This window comes from Lolium rigidum, chromosome 5, assembly GCF_022539505.1.
Source record: "Lolium rigidum isolate FL_2022 chromosome 5, APGP_CSIRO_Lrig_0.1, whole genome shotgun sequence".
Classification (NCBI taxonomy): domain Eukaryota; kingdom Viridiplantae; phylum Streptophyta; class Magnoliopsida; order Poales; family Poaceae; genus Lolium; species Lolium rigidum.
Genome location: NC_061512.1, coordinates 35,806,883 through 35,814,160, shown reverse-complemented (window position 1 = coordinate 35,814,160; position 7,278 = coordinate 35,806,883).

Here is a 7,278-nt window from a genome sequence, read left to right as displayed (position 1 = left end):
CCACCATTTTAACAAGATTAACGGCATACATCTATCCAAGGGTTAGCAATATCATTCTTCCTTCCGGCGTTCCTAATTTAGCTTATTTTCTTTGGTAGTTTTAACTCGTACTATTTTTCTAGTGCTAGCAAGGTGTTCGATGAAATGCCTAAGTTAGGGATTTTATTTTTTTATATGCAATTTGAGCTGAAATTATGGTATGTTTTGTAGGTTTTAATTATTATCATCCCGTCCTCACCGCCGTCGATCGCCAGCGTCGTCCCCTAGCCGGCACGGTACCACCTCGGTGAGCCTCTTCTTTTTTATAATTTATTTTAGTATTATGTGATGAACTTGAATATTAATTAAGTTGGTCACTCATATATCCACGATGTTGTGTACTTAACGATTTTTTATATACATATAAAATGCAGATGAGTCGACAATGGATGTACGGTGACCGGTGCCATCCCGAGTTCATTAATGGCATGCATTATTTTCTCAGCGTGGCTGAGGCAAACAGGCGGTCAAATGGTTTCATGTATTGTCCATGTAGTTCCTGTAAGAATATGAAGGATTACTCTACCTCAAAGACCCTTCACGTCCACCTGCTGGCGAACGGTTTCATGCCCAGCTATAATTGTTGGACCAAGCACGGAGAAAGAGGGGTTATATTGGAAGACAACGAAGAAGAAGAGGATAGTGACAACTATCCCTTATTCACTGGAGACGGTGATAGTAGAATGGGGGAAGACGAAGCTGAAGAAGAGCCCATTTTCGATGAGCTGATTTTTGATGACCCGGATGACGATTTGGGTCGGGCCATTCTTGATGCGAAGATGAACTGCGGAAATGAAAAGGAGAGGTTGAAGTTGGAGAAAATGTTAGAGGATCACAACAAACTGTTGTACCCAAATTGCGAGAATGGTCAGAAAAAGCTAGGTACCACGCTGGAATTGCTGCAGTGGAAGGCAGAGAATGGTACTTCTGACAAGGGATTTGAAAAGTTGCTGAAAATAATAAAGAAGATGCTTCCAGGGGAGAACGTATTGCCCTCTACTACGTACGAAGCAAAGAAGGTTGTCTGCCCTCTAGGATTAGAGGTGCAGAAGATACATGCATGCATCAATGACTGCATCCTCTACCGCGGGGAGTACGAGAATTTGAATGCATGCCCTGTATGTAGTGCATTGAGGTATAAGATCAGGCGAGATAACCCTGGCGATGTTGAGAGCGAGTCCACCCCTAGGAAGAGGGTTCCTGCGAAGGTGATGTGGTATGCTCCTATAATACCACGGTTGAAACGTTTGTTCCAGAACAAAGAGCATGCCAAGTTGTTGCGATGGCACAAAGAGGACCGTAAGAAAGATTTGATGCTTGAGACACCCCGCTGACGGGTCGCAGTGGAGAAAAATCGACAGAGAGTTCAAGTCATTTTCAGATGACGCAAGGAACTTAAGATTTGGTCTAAGTACAGATGGCTTTAATCCTTTCGGGGAGCAGAGCTCCAGCCATAGCACATGGCCAGTGACTCTATGTATCTATAACCTTCCTCCTTGGTTGTGCATGAAGCGGAAGTTCATTATGATGCTAGTGCTCATCCAGGGCCCGAAGCAACCCGGCAACGACATTGATGTGTACATGAGGCCATTGGTTGAAGAACTTTTACATTTGTGGCGTGACGAAGGTGTACGTGTGTGGGATGAGCATGAACAAAAGGAATTTAACCTACGAGCGTTGTTATTTGTAACCATCAATGATTGGCCTGCTCTTGGTAACATTTCAGGGCAGTCAAACAAGGGATACAATGCATGCACACACTCGTTGAGGTGAGATCGACAGTAATTATTTGGGAAACAAGAATGTGTACACGGGGCATCGTCGATTTCTTCCAAAACAACATCACGTAAGAAAGAGAGGAAAGCATTTCGAAGGTGAGGCAGATAACCGAACGAAGCCTACCCGCCCTATCGGGGAAGTTATATATGATATGGTCAAGGATTTAAAAGTGATCTTTGGAAAGGGTCCCGGCGGACAATCTGTTCCGCATGATGTTGACGGACACGTACCCATGTGGAAGAAGAAGTCGATATTTTGGGAGCTACCCTACTGGAAATTCTTAGAGGTTCACTCTGCAATCGACGTGATGCACGTGACGAAAAATCTTTGCGTGAACCTGCTAAACTTCTTGGGCATGTATGGGAAGACAAAATATACACCGGATGCACGGCAGGACCAGCAAAGTATCCACGAAGGAAACAACCTGAATCCAGAGAAGTATCAAGGTCCTGCCAGCTATGCTCTTACCAAAGAGGAGAAGGAGATCTTTTTGAAGTCCCGAGTAGCATCAAGGTCCCGTCCGCTTCTCGTCGAATATAAAGGGAATAATAAACATGTCAGAGAAAAAGTTTCAAAACCTAAAGTCTCATGACTGCCACGTGATTATGACACAATTACTTCCAGTTGCATTGAGGGGGCTTCTGCCGGAAAATGTTCGAGTACCCATTGTGAAGCTATGTGCGTTCCTCAATGCAATTTCTCGAAGGTGATCGATCCACTTACTCTACAAAATTTACGAAGGATGTGGTCCAATGTCTAGTCGGCTTCGAGTTGGTGTTCCCACCATCCTTCTTCAATATTATGACACATCTCCTAGTTCACCTGGTCGAAGAGATTGGCGTTCTCGGTCCTGTATTTCTACACAACATGTTCCCCTTTGAGAGATTCATGGGAGTCTTAAAGAAGTACGTTCATAACCGTGCTAGGCCGAAGGAAGCATCTCCAAGGGCTATGGAACGAGAGGAGGTCATTGAGTTTTGTGTTGACTTTATTCCTGACCTTAAGCCGATCGGTGTTCCTGAATCGCGCTATGAGGGGAGACTCGCGTGGAAAAGGCACGCTAGGAAAGAAATCAACAACGTGTATGGACGGACATTCTTTCACTCAAGCACACTACACAGTTCTACATAATTCCATCTTGGTGGCTCCGTACAAAGAGGAACACAAGGATATCTTACGCTCTAAATAATCGGAGCAACGTGAAGATTGGATTGTTGGAGAACACATGAAGACTTTCGGCGGTTGGTTGCAAACACACATGAATGTCACCGATGACGAGCAGCTGTACTTGTTGGCCAAGCAACCATCTTTGACTATATCGACTTTTCAAGGGTACGAGATTAATGGGAACATATTTTACACGTTCGCCCAAGACAAAAAGAGCACCAACCAAAACAGTGGTGTCCGCTTTGATGCAGAAGATGACAATGGGAACAAGGTCACATATTATGGGTACATAGAGGAGTTATGGGAACTTGACTATGGACCTAATTTCAAGGTCCCTTTGTTCCGGTGCAAATGGTTCAACCTGAAAGACGGGGTACAGGTAGACCCGCAGTATGGAATGACTACAGTGGATCTCAAGAATGTAGGGTACGACACCGAATCATTCGTCCTAGCCAGTGAGGTGGCTCGGGTTTTTTATGTGAAGGACATGTCTAGCAAACCGAAAAAAAGAAAAGAAAGGCAAGAGGACACATCATACGATGAGCCAAAGCGGCACATAGTTCTTTCAAGAAAAAGAAACATCGTGGGAGTAGAGGACAAGACAGACATGTCAGAAGATTATAATAAGTTTGATGATATTCCACCCTTCAAGGTAAAAATTGACCCAAGCATCATCTTAAATAATGAAGATTGTCCATGGTTGCGTCGCAGTCAGAAGAAAGGGAAACAAACGAAGAAAACTCAGAAGACTAGCTAGATATAGGGATCATAACTTGCGTATCTCAATATGGAAATCACTTTTGTGTAATGATGTTACTGTATGTAAGATATTAACAATGGAGATGGTTGGCTTGTTTTACTAGTTAAGTAGCTTTCACGGGCTTGCAGGAAAAAATTTCCGAGGCGGAACTTCCGAATATGCCATATATAGGGCATGTGCACCAAGGGCATATTCGAGAAGTTCCGCCACGGGAGATTTCCCAACCCTTTCCCCAACATTGTTAGAGGAGATGGAGTCTTTCACGGGCTTGCAGGGAAAATTTTCCGAGGCGGAACTTCTGAAGATGCCATAGGGCGTGTGCACCAAGGGCATCTTCGAGAAGTTCCGCCACGGGAGATTTCCCAACCCTTTCCTCCATCCATGGTGATGAAACTCTCCATCCAGCCATGTTGGCTTGTTGAGCTGCTTGCCATGGTGTATCGATGCTCCTTTTATAGGCACGACGCCGCGTCTACATTCTCTTCTTCCTCCGACAGGGCGTCGTGCGCTACATGCTTTATCTCATCGAGCAGGGCGTCCTTATCCTGCCGACAGCTTTAGTACCGGTTGCACCCACCAGCCGGTACTAAATGTTACCCACGCGTCCTTATTCCACCGACAGTTTTTTTACATGACAGAAAACCACCTTTAGTACCGGTTGCACCCACCAGCCGGTACTAAATGTTACCCACGCGCCCTTATCCCACCGACAGTTTTGTTACATGACAGAAAAACCACCTTTAGTACCGGTTGCACCCACCAGCCGGTACTAAAGGTTTCCCGCCTATTTTCTTCCCGCGCTTTCCACCGGTTCCCGCCTCAGTCTTCCCGCCATTTTTTCACTATATATATGTAGGCTTGGCCTACATTTACATCTCACATCTAGACTCATATCTGCAAACCTCATCATTCTCTCCCATGGCTTCCATCGTATCTCTAACCCCCCGGGAGGCGGAGGCGCTTTGCGCCTCGAACTACCCCTGCCCGCCGGGCTACCGCGTCCCGACCGGCTGGTTGCTGAGCGTCGGAGGCGTACCGGTCCCTCCTGTCCCTCTAGGTGTGGCGCGCGAGATGACCATCACGAACCACTACTACTTGGAGCTCACGCCAGAGCAGCGGAGGAATCCCCAGTGGCATCCCGACTACAGCTCGACTTGGGAAAACTTCTTCATCAATCGGCGTGAGAGGGCGCTTGCCAGGCACGAGGAGGGCGGCCCGCCTCCTTCGAACTTCAACGAGGCCGGCCGTCGGCTGTGGTGGCGCGGCCGGACTCTCCAGGACGTCATGGCCTACCGTGGCCCCCGCCTACGCTACCCTCAGTCCCAGCCCACGCGTGCTCACCCGCCGACGTTCGACTACCGCGACCCCGATGCCAGCGACGATGATGACGGCGACTACGACGACTACAGTGGCGACTACTACAGGGCTAGGCACGAGTATGACTGAATGACTCCAACAGTAGAATCTGGCCATGTATCTTTAATTTTCAGTTAAGCTATGTACTTTTAATTCGAGTTCAATCGTAACAAAATTTTATTTCCGCCCTTTCTTTCCCGCATTTTTTCTCCCACGCGCGGCGTCGTGGAGGGAAAGTTTCCCGCGCGGACGACGGGAGTAAAGAAAAGAAATAGAAAAAAAATAAGAAATAGAAAAGAAAATGAACATAAAGGAAAAAAGAAAAAGAAAAGAAAAAGAAACAGTAAATTAGAAATAGAAAAAGAAATAGAAAATAAGAAATAGAAAAGGAAATAGAAAATAATAAATAGAAAAGAAAAGAGAAAGAAACAGAAAAGAAAAAGAAATAGAAAAGAAAAAGTAAATAAGAAATAGAAAAAGAAATAAGAAAATGAACATAAAGGAAAAAGAAAAAGAAAAGAAAAAGAAACAGTAAATAAGAAATAGAAAAAGAAATAGAAAATAAGAAATAGAAAAGGAAAAAAAAGAAACGGAAAAGAAAAAGAAACAGAAAAGAAAAAACAAACAGAAAAGAAAACAACAAAAGAAAAGAAAACAGCAAAAGAAAAAGAAAACAAAAAATACATTTGGTACCGGTTGGTATCACCAACCGGTACGAAAGGCCTTTCGTACCGGTTGGTCCGGTTGGTGGTACCAACCGGTACCAAAGGGGGTTCGCCTCCATTTTCACTTAGCCACGCACGAAAATCCCCCAATTCCCCACATACGCACAGACGCAGACGGCGCCAAGACGAGACGCTGATCGACGACGCCGCCGACGCAGCCACACCATCCGCCGCCGCCCGCTCGCCGGTGCCGCAGGTAGCCTCCCCCTCTCCTCCTTCTTTACCTTATCCTCTCTGCGAGCATGGCCGGGCGGAGAGCTCGTCGTCGCCGCCGCTCCGCCCACCTTATGCCATCGCCGCCATCGCCGCCGCTCCGCCCACCGCCCGCGGCCACCTCGCCTTCGCGCGCCGCGCCTTCGATGGCGCCTGCAGCCTCGCTCCCCACCGCCCACGCCAGGGCCGGCCAGGTGGACGGAGCGCGCGCCCGGTGTTCGACGAAATGCCGCGGCGGAGCGAGAGCAGGCCGCGCGCGCGCCTCTGGACGTAGGACGCCGCCGACGCGGCCACCTCGTACGCCAGGTGGTTGGAGCGGTGGATCGGCCGCCGCGGCTGCGGCTCCGCGGCCACCTCGTACTTAATTGGGCGCGTCGTCCGTCGGCTGGGCGGAGTCGGTGGCCACCTGGACAGCACGCGGGCTCCTGGAGCAGCAGCCGCCGCCATCGCTGGACGTCGGGCGCCAACTTGGCGACGCTCCTCGCCGCGACCGGCATGCTCTGGATGCAACCCTGCCCCCTCACGCGCGCAGCCTTGGGTTCTAATCCCCATGGGCGTAAACCAAAACCCTTTTTGTTTCTTTTTGTTGTTTCTGAAAATTTGAAATCTGGATACTTTTCAAAGTATTTAAAACTACAATTTTGAAATCGGTTGCTAGTTTGAATAAGAAAGAATTCTGGGTTCATGGTTGTTTTAACATATGCTCGAAAATGCTCATTGGATGTACCTTGCATGGTTGACATTTGTAGGAGATAGACGAGTATGAGTTGATGATGTATGTGTGCAGTAAATCTATGCATGCTATTTACTTTGCTCTTTTAGGATGATGATGTGTATGTTGGCAGGTTCAAACTTGCTCGTGGAAGCAAATGTAGCATGTACGCTTGATTGTAGGTGTAGGCCAGTAGCTAGAAAATGCACAAAGTAGGATTGCATATACCCCTGTTTTGATTGATCAAATGTAGATTCAAAGCACTGAAAACAAGTGTCGACTGTCATTTGTGTATTTTCAGTTGCAACAGCTGTTGGCCATGCTGAAGTGATAGTTTCTGAATTTTCTGTTATCTGTAGGTGATTGTCATTTCTCAGCCTTGCGCGGCTATCCTCGGTCTGACCAGAGGATATAATTGCTTTCTAATCTTTTATATGATCATGACATGATGAATGAAATATAATTGCTTTCTTAATTTTGTAGTGACATTGAGGTATGGAGGACGGCACCTTCGTCCGAGATGAGGA